Source organism: Hetaerina americana, unplaced genomic scaffold, assembly GCF_022747635.1.
Source record: "Hetaerina americana unplaced genomic scaffold, ioHetAmer1.1.p SCAF_13, whole genome shotgun sequence".
NCBI classification, from domain to species: Eukaryota; Metazoa; Arthropoda; class Insecta; order Odonata; family Calopterygidae; genus Hetaerina; species Hetaerina americana.
Genome location: NW_027286403.1, coordinates 14,035,168 through 14,049,501, shown reverse-complemented (window position 1 = coordinate 14,049,501; position 14,334 = coordinate 14,035,168). Strand labels below are relative to the sequence as shown.

The window sequence follows — 14,334 nt, the reverse complement described above, 5'->3', positions numbered from 1 at the left end:
TGAAGGCTCATTTTTTGAGTCCAATGTGCATGATCCTGAATGCATAGAAACAAGACCATATGTTTTGCAATTCATTTGAAAAAGTCTTTTTTTCATTTTCATGACTTGATATTTCACAATATTATCTCCATACTGGGTGCAGAATAAGCTCTAAGTAAAGCATCATAGGGATATACCAAATTTTGAGAAACTTCATGCTCATTTGCATACGTTTTATTGAAACTATTTTGAGTTCATTTTCATAAATACTCATTTTTATCGTAATTTAGTCTTCAATGCATGATTTAGTTTTGTTGACATATCTATCTTATCATTCATTATTTATTTTTGTCATGCCAATATAATCTAGCATACATAGATCATTAGATAATTGTGGAGTTGAATAAAATTAGACAAATGTAAATAGTTCCAATGTGGTCAATCATAATATTTCCTCTGATCATTCCTTGTACCTATTAAGCCAGTATGCACCAAAATAAGCTTCAAATTTCAATGTATTTGCCTCCACTCCCACCAATCAAAACCAACCATGAATACATTTTAGTGTTGTTTCCTACTCTATGCTTCAATTTATTGAGGGGATAGATTAATGTGGTGACTAAGCATGATAATATGATATACTTTATTCATTTTGATGAATGGTACAACTTTATTAAATGTTATCAATATAAATATTACTCAATACATGAACAGAAACTCTTAAATGTGATGGAGATTGTTAAAAAAGAATTCATCAACTGAGTCAAGTGGGTTAGCAAGCAGTCAGGAATATACCGTATGCTAGAATTTGGAAAACCATCCGATTTCAAGTGAGTTGACAGGCAGTTATACTATCGAATGTTCACATTATGAAATTAGTTTTAATTTGGGCACAGTCTGCAATGAGCTTAATTCACAATCGCTTTACCCCTAAAGGTGTAGGTATGGATGTGAGATATTTATTGGTAATATTTTAGATTAACTTTCACATGAATCAAAGCCTTAAAGATACATAAATTGGTGGTGGTGATAGTTTTATGAAAATTCTCCAATCCAATTTGAGGCTCCCTATCTGGTTGACTATGTACCTAGAATGCCTGATAATGTTCTGGATTTTGAATGTTCTCAGAAAGTCTAGAAATATCCTGGGAAAGAGGGAAAATGTTCTGGAATTCGTGTACATTAAGGTCGACTCACATCTGTGTGAGCCATAAACGCAGAGACATTCCACTTATTTGGATATATTTTTACCTGGCTTAAAAAGTACTGCTTTTGTTTTCCCAAAATTCCCAAGCTATTGAAAACCAAACGTAATGCACTTAAGATGCAGAGTAATCATAGAAAAGAGTTTTAGTTAATACTCTTCTTAGCCTGGAAACTGAATCAAAATAATAATTATGCTTTAATACATCAATTAATTTATATGATGCTTACACCATTGGTCATTCTCTAAGTATGTATATGTCATTAGATTGTAATATTCCCTCCAATCCAATGTAAAGTACCTTTTAGTTTGAATTATAATATCAGTTCATTATTTCATAAGTTGCTAATTGTTTTTTCTCATTAATTTTCCTGTGGTTGATTTTTATTATAGCTGTTTTACTTTTTGGATGATATGTTAAATATTTAGTTAGGTATTTACAGATATCCATTCTGAATTTTCTCTACAAAATCGCATTTGATTCTCTCTATATTGGGTCATGATTTGCTCTTCTTTTCTTGAAACAACGTTGTTGTATGTTAGGTACATATTGATTTGGTCGTCATTAATTCATTTTCATGTATTTTTATTCAGATTGTAGTGTTTGAATAAGGTATTATGATTTTTGAATGTAATGGCTAGGATTTTTTTATTCCATTGTCTTGTTTTTTTGGTGTTTTTGTCATCCTTTTGTTGTTTCGTTTGCTCTTATTTCTTCGGGAAACATAAATTTTAAGCTGGATACTTATTCATTTTATTTCAATTAATTCATCTTATCTGTGTATTTTTATTCAGATTTAAAAATTTTTTAACTGTAGAGACTAGGGTTATCTGTACCATGTTGTTTTTGTTTATTTGCTGCGGTGTTGTTGTCATTTTAATGCCATGGTCACAATTTTGTACTTCACTACTTCCACCATGCCTCTATTAAAATATGCTAAAGGGAGGTTTATCTCAGTGGAGAAGAAGGCATGGAGAAATTACTGTGGTGAAAGTACATAATAGGCAATGAGTATGGAAGAGGGCAATGAATCCATCTGGCCACATCATACCTGAAAGCATTGACAGGAGGATTGTGAATATCAATCACATTGGAGACGAAATATGATGTAATCGGTCTGACGGTCCGTTGTACTTCAGAGAATTAATTGAAGATCTAAGGAATGTATTGTCATCAGTATTTTCAATCTACTGTTGAACCTTGTCGTGAGGCCAATCTCTGCTGATAGTAGGACGACTATTGATGGACAAGAATTTTTCAACTGCAATCTTAAAGGAGCTTTTGGTGAGCAATGTTGTGTTCTACTTGCCATTTTCATAACCTGTTCATTTATACGAAATTAAGATTTCCCTGAATACTGTTCCAAAGATTTACATAACTTTGTTTATATCAATGGTCGATGCTGGTATTGGACTGTACCAATTAGGTACAATATTGTCAGCATTCCAGCATCTTCATGAAGTGCTTTAAGGAGAGTTATTGGATTGGTAGAGTGTTGGAGAATATTGCTCAAGAGAGCTGTTTGGAAGCAATTGAGTTGGAGAAAGACCTATCCCAGGAAAGTCCAAAGTAAGTGTTTAATCCTGCAAGTTGAATTTAGATGAAAGCACTAAATTTATGCCTATGTGATATTAGTTGTAACTTCTTATGTGTATAAGCTAATGGGTAAGTTTGTACTATGAAAGAAGTATTTTTAAACTATTTTCCCTGAGTTATTGTACCTTCCTCTGCTAACAATTAGATTTGGATTAGGCAGTGAATAGTAGCACAAAAACTAAAAAAATATTGCCTATACTATAATACTACTAATTTTTCACTTTAGCAGGGATTATGATGGAGAGATGTTTGATGACAGCAGCACTGCTCATTGAACTCCAATTGTCAAAATGCCTATGGGATGGCAGAAGCGAGGAACAGGAAGAACTTATGATAGGCTCGCAGGTATGTCCATTAATTTCAAATTTTTGAAATTGATAGTTATTTGTTGGGTGATTTTTGAATCTGAATTGAATATTAATCATGAAGATGGAGTGTCAGGGTGATGGAAAATGAGAACAATTAAGTATAGGCCAACTCAAATTTTTAGGCAAACTCAATGTATACACAATAAAAGGAAAATTACATATTGTGTATCTATTGCAGTAATTGATTGCAAATATTAAATTTTAGTGACCTATTGATCTTGTTATAATAGTTAAGTCCTGCAGGTATATTCATAAGAGCAGTTAGTTGTAAACTAGAAGGACTCTTGTTAAAGTCGTAACTGTATAAAGTTGTAAAGGTTTCACTGAGCTATGCAGTTGGATTTCCAATAAAAATTGTGCTTGTGAATTTGCACTAAAAAAGAGTAGTTATATGAGATGCAGTGTGGCATGCTATCCTAACGATTTATGCTGATGTAACTGCTCAACTCATTCATGATACAAATTTTATGTCCATCCAACATCACCAAAGTACATCCATTATTACTGACTGGAGTAGCACCAGTTTTTAGGAGAGGCAACTAACAGCTAAGATCATTTTTGCCATTAGGGATGGATGGTAAAGGAGGAAGGGTGGAGAGAAAGCTGGCATTGACATTAGCCTACTCTTCATGAAAGACGCCATGGGATCCTCAGCTTAACGTCCCATCTGACAGACAGTGTACTCACCCGAAGTGCTCTCCATAAATCACCTCAAGAAGGTATTGGGATACCACTGAAAAATATTTGCTGCCTCCAGGATTTGAACCTGGGCCCTCTCCGTGGGAAGCCAGTATGTTAGCCACCACACCATCCTAATCCCCTTACTGACTGGAGGGCCTGGGTTTGATTCCCAGGCACGTCTCTCTGAGCGCCCTCAGCTCCACCCAAGCTGTGTGATTTTTTGGGCATCAAATCTTCCTGAGAAACCATAGCGGGCACAGGAAAAGGAACTGGCCCCCTTACCCTGATGTGTGAATTTCAAACATTGTCAGGCTTTGTACTCCGTGACCTGTACCATCACCTGCCAAACCAATCTTTGGGTTGATTGCTCTGTTTATGGTTTTTTATATAATATACCTTCCCTATTGACTTCAACCTTGACATGGTGGAAGGGCTTGTGCATTCCGATGCCCCCTAGAATTTTGCTGAAGGTAGCCATGATATTTGTTCCTGGTATGGTCACCCATTCCAGATAAGTCAAAGGGTGGAAGCCAGAGGGAAGATAGTCCGCACTGTGTCTATTCCTCTGTGAGGTGGCTGCAAAGGCATCTGACCTCAGTGGGGTAGCCATTGAGTGAAAGTGTCATGTTAAGAACACTATTGAGGAAGGCAACAGGAAACCACCGCAATTATTTATCCCCAGACGTATAGGATGAATGGTATAATGAAAATAAGTCCTTGCAACTACTGGACTTGGCCTCATCAGCCGTGTGTCATGTCTGGCGGTGGGGGAGGCAAGGCTTCTATGGTCGTCATCTCACAAAATCCGTGCTAAGCAGAAGTGAAAGCGGTGGCACTGAAGATGCAGAAATGGCCAAATGAGTTAGAATAAGAACTTCGAATGTAAGGACAGTGTTGAGGACAGGAATATTAGAGAATTTTAAGCAAGAGAAGGGGAGGGCATATAGATGTTTTAGGGCTGTGAGAAGTGAGATGGATGTAAAGGGGGGATTATTGGAGTGATATTTATGGAGCAATATTCAGTGGAGGGGACAACAGCTGGCAAGGGGTTACTATAATATTGAATGAAAAGGTAGGAAGAAGTATAGTCACATACAGCAAGCAACGGATAGAATATTACTAGTAGATGTAAAAGCAGAACTGACAAACTCGGTCGTTGTTCAGGTATACATGCCACTAAGAAATCAAAGGGAGGAAGAAGGCAATGGGATATACATTCAGTAAGAGGACATAATCGTGCATGTACCTGCAGGGAAACATTTGATATTGATGGGGGATTGTAATGGGACGGTAGGTGAAGGAAGAGATGGTGATGAGGTGGGGGACTACTGTTTAGGTACAAGGAATGACCATGGAGAAAGAAATAGAGTTCTGCAGGAGACGGGTTAATCATCGCCAGCACTTGGATTAGACACCACTGCAGGCATAGATATGCATGCAAAATGCATGGGGGTATAGGAAGATACCCGTTAAAACTCTATTGACTGGGGAGAGATTTAAGAGTGGTGTGATGAATTTGTAGTTTCTCAGGAGTGGATGCATACTCAGACCAGAATTTAGTAATAATTTGAAGTATGGTATCCAAGACAGAAATATGAAACAGGGAAAACTGTATAGGAAATGGAACTGGAAGCATTTACTGGAATGGGAAATAAGGAGCATCAGCTGCCTACAGAGAAAATTATGAGTGAGGACAGAGAGCTGGAACTATAGAGGAAAAATGGAAACATATCAAAAAACGGACATTGAAAGCTGCAAATTAAACTATAGGAACTGTAAATTGGAAAAGGACAAAGATAACCCGAATCACAAATGAGATGATTAGAAATATGAGTGAAGGAAATGGAATAATGCAATTAAAAGATTAATATAACAAAGTATAAAGAGTCAAACAGTTAACTGAGGTGGGTAACAAATACAGCAAAATGAGCATGGTGAAATATGCACTGTGCAGATATGGGAAGTTTTCAAAGGAACAATGAATTTGGTGCACTATGCAGGAAGGTCATATCACTGACAGGAAGTAAGAAAGAAAAATCTTTGATAGCAAACAAAGATAAGTCAGGATAAATATTGATTGTAGCGGAGAAGATTCAAAAGAGATGGAAGGAATATATGGAGGAACTGGATTGTGAAGACATTCGGCCAGCAAGGTGTAGGCATAGAAAGAGAATGTGATGTAGATGGATCCAGGCTTACTTGATGTTGAAAAAAAACGGCAATGAGGGAACTGAAATCAAATAAGGCCATGGGGGGTGGACAGCTATCCTGTGGAACAACTTAAAGGTTAAGGAAAACATAGGAGGAAGGGTTTTTATGCATGGCATTTATGAGGGAGGAAATTGGCCAGAAGGTTTCATCAGATGATTTTTGAATCCTACTCCAAAAAAGGGAAAGGCAGCCAAATGTGAGGACTAAAGGACAAAAAGTTTGATTTCGTATGCAGCTAAAGTACCTATCAGGATCTTCAACAAGAGGATGGAGAACAGGGCAAGTGATGACTTAGGGGATGATCAGTTTGGATTCAAGAAGAGGAGAGGTACACGTGATGCCATATCAGTAATGAGGTTATAAATAGATGAAACACTGAATACTATGAGGATGAATTTTTCTGTTTCTCAGATATGGAAAAGGCATTTGTTAAAGTGAATTGGGTGGAATTATGAATATATTGGAGAAAATTGTTGCAAATTGGCGGGATAGGACACATATCTGCAACCTTTATATGTCATAGACTGCTCAGGTGAGTATGGCTGATGTAGATTCGAGATGGGCAATATTAGGGAGAGGAGTAAAATTGGTGTTAATTATCACCTATGCTATTCAATGCTTATGTGGAGGAAATGATTAAAGAGCTATGAGAAGAACTGGAGAGGAAATTTGACATAGAATACATTAAATCAGACAGGTTTTCAGATGATCAAACTTAAGTTTGTCAGTTTGTCAAGGGGCTGCTATTATTGCAATGTGCATTGGAAAAATCAGTGCAATAGGTATGGAATGAGAATAAATGTAAACCGAGCAAGGGTTATGCAGGTTTTGGGAAAGAGAAAGGCTAAGTTATACCTGTATAAGTAAATAGGAGGGCAATACTCGAGTTGGTGGAATAGTTTACATATCTCGAATTTGTTCTGGACCAAAATTATCAGTAGTAGTAGGATCAAACAAAGAGTTGCGTTAGGCAAAGAAGCTTTCACAAAGAAGAGGGAAGTGGTGACTGGGATGAGTAAAGATGTTAAGAAAAGGCTGGTGTAAACTTTTATTTGAAGTGTGGTTTTGTGCAGTGTGGAATCATGTTCATGAAAGCAGAATGATTGGCATAGATTGGAAGCTTTTGAAATAAGAGAGTGGAGAAAGTCAGAGAAGGTGAAATGGACAAAGTAAAATAAATGAGAAAGTACTAGGAACGGTAGGGTAGGAGAGAAGATTATTGGGATAAATTCAAATGAGGGAGGAAAGATAGATTCAAGAGCATTATGATTGGCAGTAGGATGTTGAAGACTGTGGTAGAGGGAGAACTCTTGGCAAACAAGGAATGGGAAGGAATAGGAGGGGCTTGTTGAATGTAATGATGGGTGAAAAGAATTGTGGAATTGAATAGAGCCTTACTCTGGTGTCCGACTTTGGTTGCGTGTTTAATTAGAAGGGGTGAGTAAAGTGTTGTTTTATGATTGTTTGGTCTGTGTCCATCCAAAACCTATTCTAGCTGTTAAAATAGCAATAATAATGTGTATGATATAGTTTTATTATGCCAACTAATTCCATGTCATGTAACAAGACTATTTCAGTGTATAGTCCTTCTGAAAATATAAAAGCTCTGTCCCTCGATTCACTAAGCAGTGCAGTCATTCGATCTCTCTGTTATCAGCATACATTATTTCTTGTCATTTCATTATTGTATATTCTATCAATGCATTTCGCCATGAATTTTTCACTGAAAATTATTTTCTTTGAAGTCATAATTTTCTTTTCTTTTTCTAGGTCTTGGATAATGTAGTGGTGATGAATCAAGAAAGGTTCTAGATTATGGAGCACATATAAGTTCATGAAGAAAATGTACCAATGGTCATAGCGAATCAGACCATAATTGCAGAAGGAATTTTAGTGACAGTGTAAGGCCGTGGAACCTAATTTGGCCCTGGAGCTAGTTACTTCCAATGCATTGAATAATGCAAGTTGGAGTTATTAGAGGTGATGATGACAGCTCAACAATATCTGCTGTTCAATGGGATTTAGGATTAATCCTGTCCCATAGATAAATGGTCCGACTTAAACAATGCAAAAAGGGTTTAAGTAATATACTGTAGAGTCTTAAGAAGAAATATTAAGTATATAATGCTGCTTCAATAGTATTTATGAAGTGATGCCTCAGTTATGCTTTGGACCAAAATGAATGTGATGTCGAGGGAACTCAGCCAGTCACAATCAACATTGTTGAGCATGCATTTGACAGTCGCAAGCAATTAAATCAGTGATATTCTTTCAGTAAAAACCCATTAAAGTACAAAAAAGGAGCATACCCAGTGGCCAGAGGTCATTTTAAAATATGATATGAATACTCGGGGTGAGTCAACTCAAGCAAATGAGTCATTAATTATGTTTGTGTCCAGTAAGGCTCTTTAAGTCAAATTTTATGATGCATCAGTCTTTGGACTAGAGGGTGGCTTCAGTAATCTGTCAAAAGAATGTGGATACATGATATAGGCATTTTAGCTGTGAACAAAAAGTTAGGAGTATCACTGGGTAGGAATAGTGAAGCCAATGGGAAGGAAATAAATATTCTCAAAATGAATAGGTTCATTAACAGTGCAAGGATGGGATATTGTTTCATGAAAGAAACAGGGCCCAACAGACATTTTCTGAGGGTACAAGGTAGAAGTCAGGAGATAAAAAAATATATACATATAAATATAACAAAAAGGACATATGCGGACTTACTATCACTGGAAATCCAGTGTACATAGCCCAACAGGTCTTGGAAAAGAAGCAATATGCTGGACAAAGAAACAATGGACTGCAGTAAGACTGGTGAAATTTGTCAAATTGCTGCTGAGCACAAAGATTAGCAGACACATCTTACCAAAGATAGGTTTCTCCAATGGATCAGAAGTTAATAGGATGTGCATTTCTGATATGAAGTTGATATTAGATGGCATTGCTCTTTCAATGATTGTTTGGAATGAGGTATTGAAGGAGCTACAAATATTTTCTTAAAGAGTTAGTAATGCCATTCTTGTTGAGCGCCGTTTGTACTCTAAAATTTGACCTTTTCAACTTAACGGGGAACATAAAATGTCACAATTAACTGGAGTATTAAAAGAATATTGTAAAAAAATTTTGGACGCATTATTTTTAGGATGGTTTTCCTGATTTTCCATCTTATAATTTGGTGAACTTAGCTAAGCACCATTTTGGGAAAGAAGTATGTCAAGATGAATTCAAGGTCTGTACAAAAAAAGATGGAACTAGTCTTTCTACATGTGAACTTCTTGATTAATCTCAATCAGTGAGGTGTCACCTTCTAGTGGCGTCTGTGAGAAGTAAAACACCACCTTGCTCATGACCCTATCTTGACTTGTCTATCCACAGCAGCGAATCTTGCCTGAGCATGCACATACTTGCTGTACAATTTCTTGTGTCAGTGAGAATGAAGGTTTTAAAGAAGCAGCATGTGAGCACTGAATTTTGTTTTAACTGCTGGTAAAGTGCAATGGAAACTTATGCAATGATTCTAAAGGCATTCTGCAATGAATCTATGAGTTGGGTACAGTGTTTTCGTTGGTGCAACCACTTCCAATCTGAACAAAACTGGACTGATGAAGTACCGGGAAGTGGATGACCATGGACGTCAACAAATGATGCCCACATCAGCAGTGTGAATGATAAAACCATAGGTCTACTGTCAGGGAGATTGATTGACATTAAGTTGACATAAGTATTGGATATTTCAGCATTTTGACAGAAATTTTGGGCATGGTGTCCAAATTTGTGCCGCGAGAGTTAACAGTTGAATAGAGGACAAAAAGTCTTGACATCAGCCAGGAACTGCTCGATTGTTCAAATGATGAGCAAAACTTCTTAGGAACAATTGTTGCAGGCATAGAAACCTGGGTTTATGGTTATGATATAGAAACCAAAGCCCAGTCTTCAGTGTGGAAGCCATCTTCCCCACAACCCATAAAAGCTTGGATGTTGCGATCGAATTTTTAGTGATTTTGATCGTTTCTTCGATTGGGAAGAGATTATGCATTATGAATATGTCCCCATAGGACAAACAGTGAATGGACAGCATTATATGGAGGCTATGAGAAGGTTAAGACATGCCATGTTGCGGAAGAGATCACAAATGACATCAATGATTGTTACCAAGTTTTTGGCCAAAAACAGTGCACTGGTGATCCCCCAGCCACCTTACTCTCTGGATCTTGCTCCAGCGGACTTTTTCCAATTTCCTAAGCTGAAATCCGCCTTGTGAGGATGCCAATTGGAAACTATTGATGACATCCAACAAAATTGTATCACTGACTCCCAGGCTATCCTGAAAGAAGTTTTACAGGTGGAATTTGAAAGCTGAAATAATCGTTATAAGTGCTGTATTGGCAGCCAAGATCTGTATTTTGAAGGCGATACAAGACATGCGGCATGCTTGTCAGCATGATTGAAGGGTAATTAGTCAAATCAAGTTTTATTCAATCAGTGTTATCATTTATGAAGAGAAGGGACAAATAGCCAAAAGGGACCTATTTTAGCCAAACTTGACAGAAAACAAATTTAAATGCTGGAAAATAGTGTGGGGATATTGGTAGGCAATGTCATTTCAATTGGTCTGTATTTGAATGAAGAGATCACAAAAAAATTTTGAATGCAAAATTAGCACTCTTAATTGCATTAATAAAGGTGTAGTTTGCATTGCAATGGTATGGGAAATGGCCTCATCAGGTATTACACAACAAATTATGTGAAGCTTTCATAAGGGTTGGAAAAAAAAGCATAATTTTATTTTCGAATGAAGATTTTGGAGGAAAACCAAGGGTTATGAGAAAATAAAAAAAATAATTGGGAATCTTCTCAGTATCTTAAGAAAAATAAATTAATTTCAAATAACAAAAAAATGGTTTTAATTTAATATTTATCCTTTCACATCAAGTGTGGTTCTTATGGAAGGTATGTCATTATGGAAGGTATGTCTTATGGAAAGTATGTCTGGTAGGTATTTCATTTTATCCTTACCATGCTGTTAGTGTAATTGTATTTTGCTGTACATTTATTTGGTCTCTTTAAGTTGAAAAATCATTGCATGCTGAAGCTGCAGAAGGTAAGATTAAAATATGGGTTTAGTGGGCTGTTTTTATATAGTGTGAACTCTTTTACATCTGTAACCACTGGCTTAGGAAAGAAAGGTTACTCATTTGATATGAATGAGGCTATTTATATGAAATCAATATTTTTTGCATGGTGACCAATGTCCATTGGTTCATCATCATTCTGAAACCATATCATTAGTGGAGCATCATTCATTCTGACACTACAAAATGTTATTTATATGGTGGGAATTATAGGTAATGTTGGCTTTCATATCACTTGGTGTCTCAAGATAAGAATTTCTAGATAAGTCCTTCACATTAATATTGCACAGTAATATCCAGTGCATCAGAAATAAAATAGCTCAGCTTGAAGTCTTCTAGGCAACTTGCAGTTCTGATTTAGTCTCTGTTGTTGAACACTGGCTAAGGAAGGATGAGCTCGCAATGTATTCTATTGTTTTTTACTATTTATTTTCAATTTTCACTCATACCAATTTCACGAGTGACAGTCTTTCTGTTCCTACTGGAACTACCCTGACATTATTAATTGAACCTTTAATGACCTGCAAGTTATCAAATTTACTGTATTTAAAGTGAGTAGTGTTGCTGTATAATTTGTGTTTCAATGCATCACTCACCATCAGGTGATTTAGGCAGTTTTTCAAAAGTTTTGTTCATTTTGGAAGTCTCGGGAATTCCTATTCAAACACAAAAGTTATTTTAGCTGATGATTTTAATTTTAATTTGCTGCATGAGACCCTTCAGAAACATGACTTCATGAATTTGATGTGAATTCTTAATTTTGCTTCTATCAAATTCACTCATAGCTCTTCATCTTTGTCTGATACCATAATTCATAATTATTAATGCAGGCATCATTATGAGAATCTGTTGAATATATTCAGACATCATCTCCATGAATGTGCATATCTACTCTCTTGTGCTTAGTTGAAAGGACCGACAGTTACTATTACCAAAGGTATATGTACAGTGGTATGTATGTAGAGTGCATATATATCAAAGGTATGGAATATGTCTACTCAAAAAGATATATTGCAGCTAGCCCACTGTCTATTTTGGACCCAGTTTTATTTTTTTGATAAATAACAGTTTCAGGCGTAACATGGTGGTAATCCTTCATGATGAAAGAAGAAAGACACCTGGCTTTTCTACGTAGAATGTTTTTATTACTACCTAGGTTTCGCTGTTATACTGTAATGAAACCTAGGTCGTAATAAAAATATTCTGTGTGTAAAAGCCAAGTGTCTTCTTTCATTATTTTTTTAACTATACCAATCATCTCCATAGTCACCTTAATTTAGCCAAATATGTCATATTCGTTCTATATTCTCGTGATTATTTTATACTCAATAATTATTTCAAATGGTTTAGAATGTTGACAAAGTAATAAATGCTTAGTGTAGACACAAAAATAGTCCTAAGAGCCCTGTTAATAGACCCAAAAGGCATACTAATAGAGGTGCAAATTTTTATTTTTGTCTTGTATTTAGTTATAAACATGACATTTAACACAGGGTTTAGGAGTAGTGTGGTGGAAATGAGATGGAGGGATGAAGTTTATGAATTTATATTATGTCTGTATGGCAAGAATTCCTACATGAAGTCACTTCCCGCACTGAATTCATCTTGGGAAAGCTACTGTACTGGTAACATTCAGAATCAATGAATTTCAGCTCTCTAAACTCCATGAAACAAATAATTCTCATGTAAGGAAATTAATTAAATGAAGCATATGGTGCAGTATTTGTAGAAAATATTGATTTTCCAAAAGAACTGTAAAATAAATTTCACGTAGTTTAAATTTTATTGGCATTAAATGTCAAAATAAGACATTCTTAATTGAAGGGAAAAAGTCTTTACCCCTGATAATGCTTTAGGAAATTATACTCTATATATTGTTGATGTTAATACCATTACAAGGTAGAAAAATATGTCAAAAAATGTTGTTTGAATCATTATGGCATTATTTGGATCAGAATACTTATTTATGACAATATTTTGTCCAACAGTGCTTCATCATAGTTGAAAATAATAAATATCACATCTTCTAGGCCATACCATTGATGGCATTAAGGTAGAAACGAAGGTTTGACTCGTTTTGTTCCATGGTACTAACCTATTATTGATGTGCAATAGCATCATAATTATTTTGGCATTCGGCAAAATTTAATCTGGGGGATTTCTTTTCTGAACATCAACTGTTACAAAAACGAGGGTGGTCTGAAAAATTTCCGACCTAACAAAGATAAAAGATATTTTTTCTGAAATTTTCTGAAGTCGGAAACTTTTCAGACCACCCTTGTACAAGCAATGGCCTGAAAGCTTCTTTCAGATGACAACTAGTACTGAATTTTGCTTACTGCCCATCCCACTGAATTAAATAATTGCCCTTCAAGTATTATCAAAGACGTTTGCATCTAAAAGTACAGGACTATCTAGAATGAATAATATGATTACTGATAAAGTTGAAATGCATGAATATAATTAGTTGCACTTAATTATGATTATAGCAGCTCTGCGGAGGAACAAGTCCTACGTAATTGTGAATTAGTTGTTAGTGCAATAATATGCATCAAACACATTATTCTGCCTTTAGAGTTGATTAAATTGAATCTTCTCTTGCTAATGCATGCAATGAACCCTATAGAGCCCACTGCAGACCTCTCTTTCAAAGCCTTGGCATCTTAACAGTCCCTAGTGTTTTTATTTATAATTCGATAATTTTTGTAAAAAAGAACATGCGTCTATTCCCATCAAATAATGGCACACACGTCTATGGGACTAGGACAAGAAATCATCTGTGTGTAGTGTCTGCTAGCATGACAATGATGTCCAAAGGACCTCGTTTTCTGTGCATCAAAATATTCAACAGGCTTCCCATTAGTTTAAAAAGATGAGAAATCACTCTCTATTTTGAAAAATAAGTTATTTATGTACTTAAATGAAAAATGTTTTTGCAGTGTGAACGACTACTTCAGTACTGGGTAATTCTGAATTTTACATTGTGTAAATTTTTAATTATGTGTGTAGGTGTAATTTTATTTTATTTTTCTTTTCTCTGGCTAGTAATCCAGTTACTGTACCTCTTGACGAACCCTATACGATTACATAATTGCATGATATTCTGTACCATACTATGTACTTGTCAATTGGGGAAATAAAATTATTATTATTAATGAA

At 35.7% G+C, this 14,334-nt stretch overlaps 1 protein-coding gene and 1 long non-coding RNA gene across 5 annotated transcripts in view; both read left to right on the top strand.

The window, feature by feature from the left end:
- The window catches only part of LOC139686105 (tripartite motif-containing protein 2-like), a 36,675-nt gene that overhangs the window by 1,947 nt on the left and 20,394 nt on the right, over window positions 1–14,334 (top strand). The gene's annotated exons all lie outside the window — the stretch shown is intronic.
- LOC139686106 (uncharacterized) lies at window positions 15–10,855 on the top strand. 3 transcript variants are annotated; one of them, XR_011700298.1, is made up of 5 exons: window positions 15–2,468; window positions 2,611–2,753; window positions 3,010–3,125; window positions 3,717–3,867; window positions 7,811–10,855. It is a non-coding gene; the product is annotated as an uncharacterized lncRNA (long non-coding RNA). The 3 variants fall into 3 exon arrangements; XR_011700296.1 differs by having other exon boundaries at window positions 3,007–3,125; XR_011700297.1 differs by lacking the exon at window positions 3,717–3,867 and having other exon boundaries at window positions 3,007–3,125.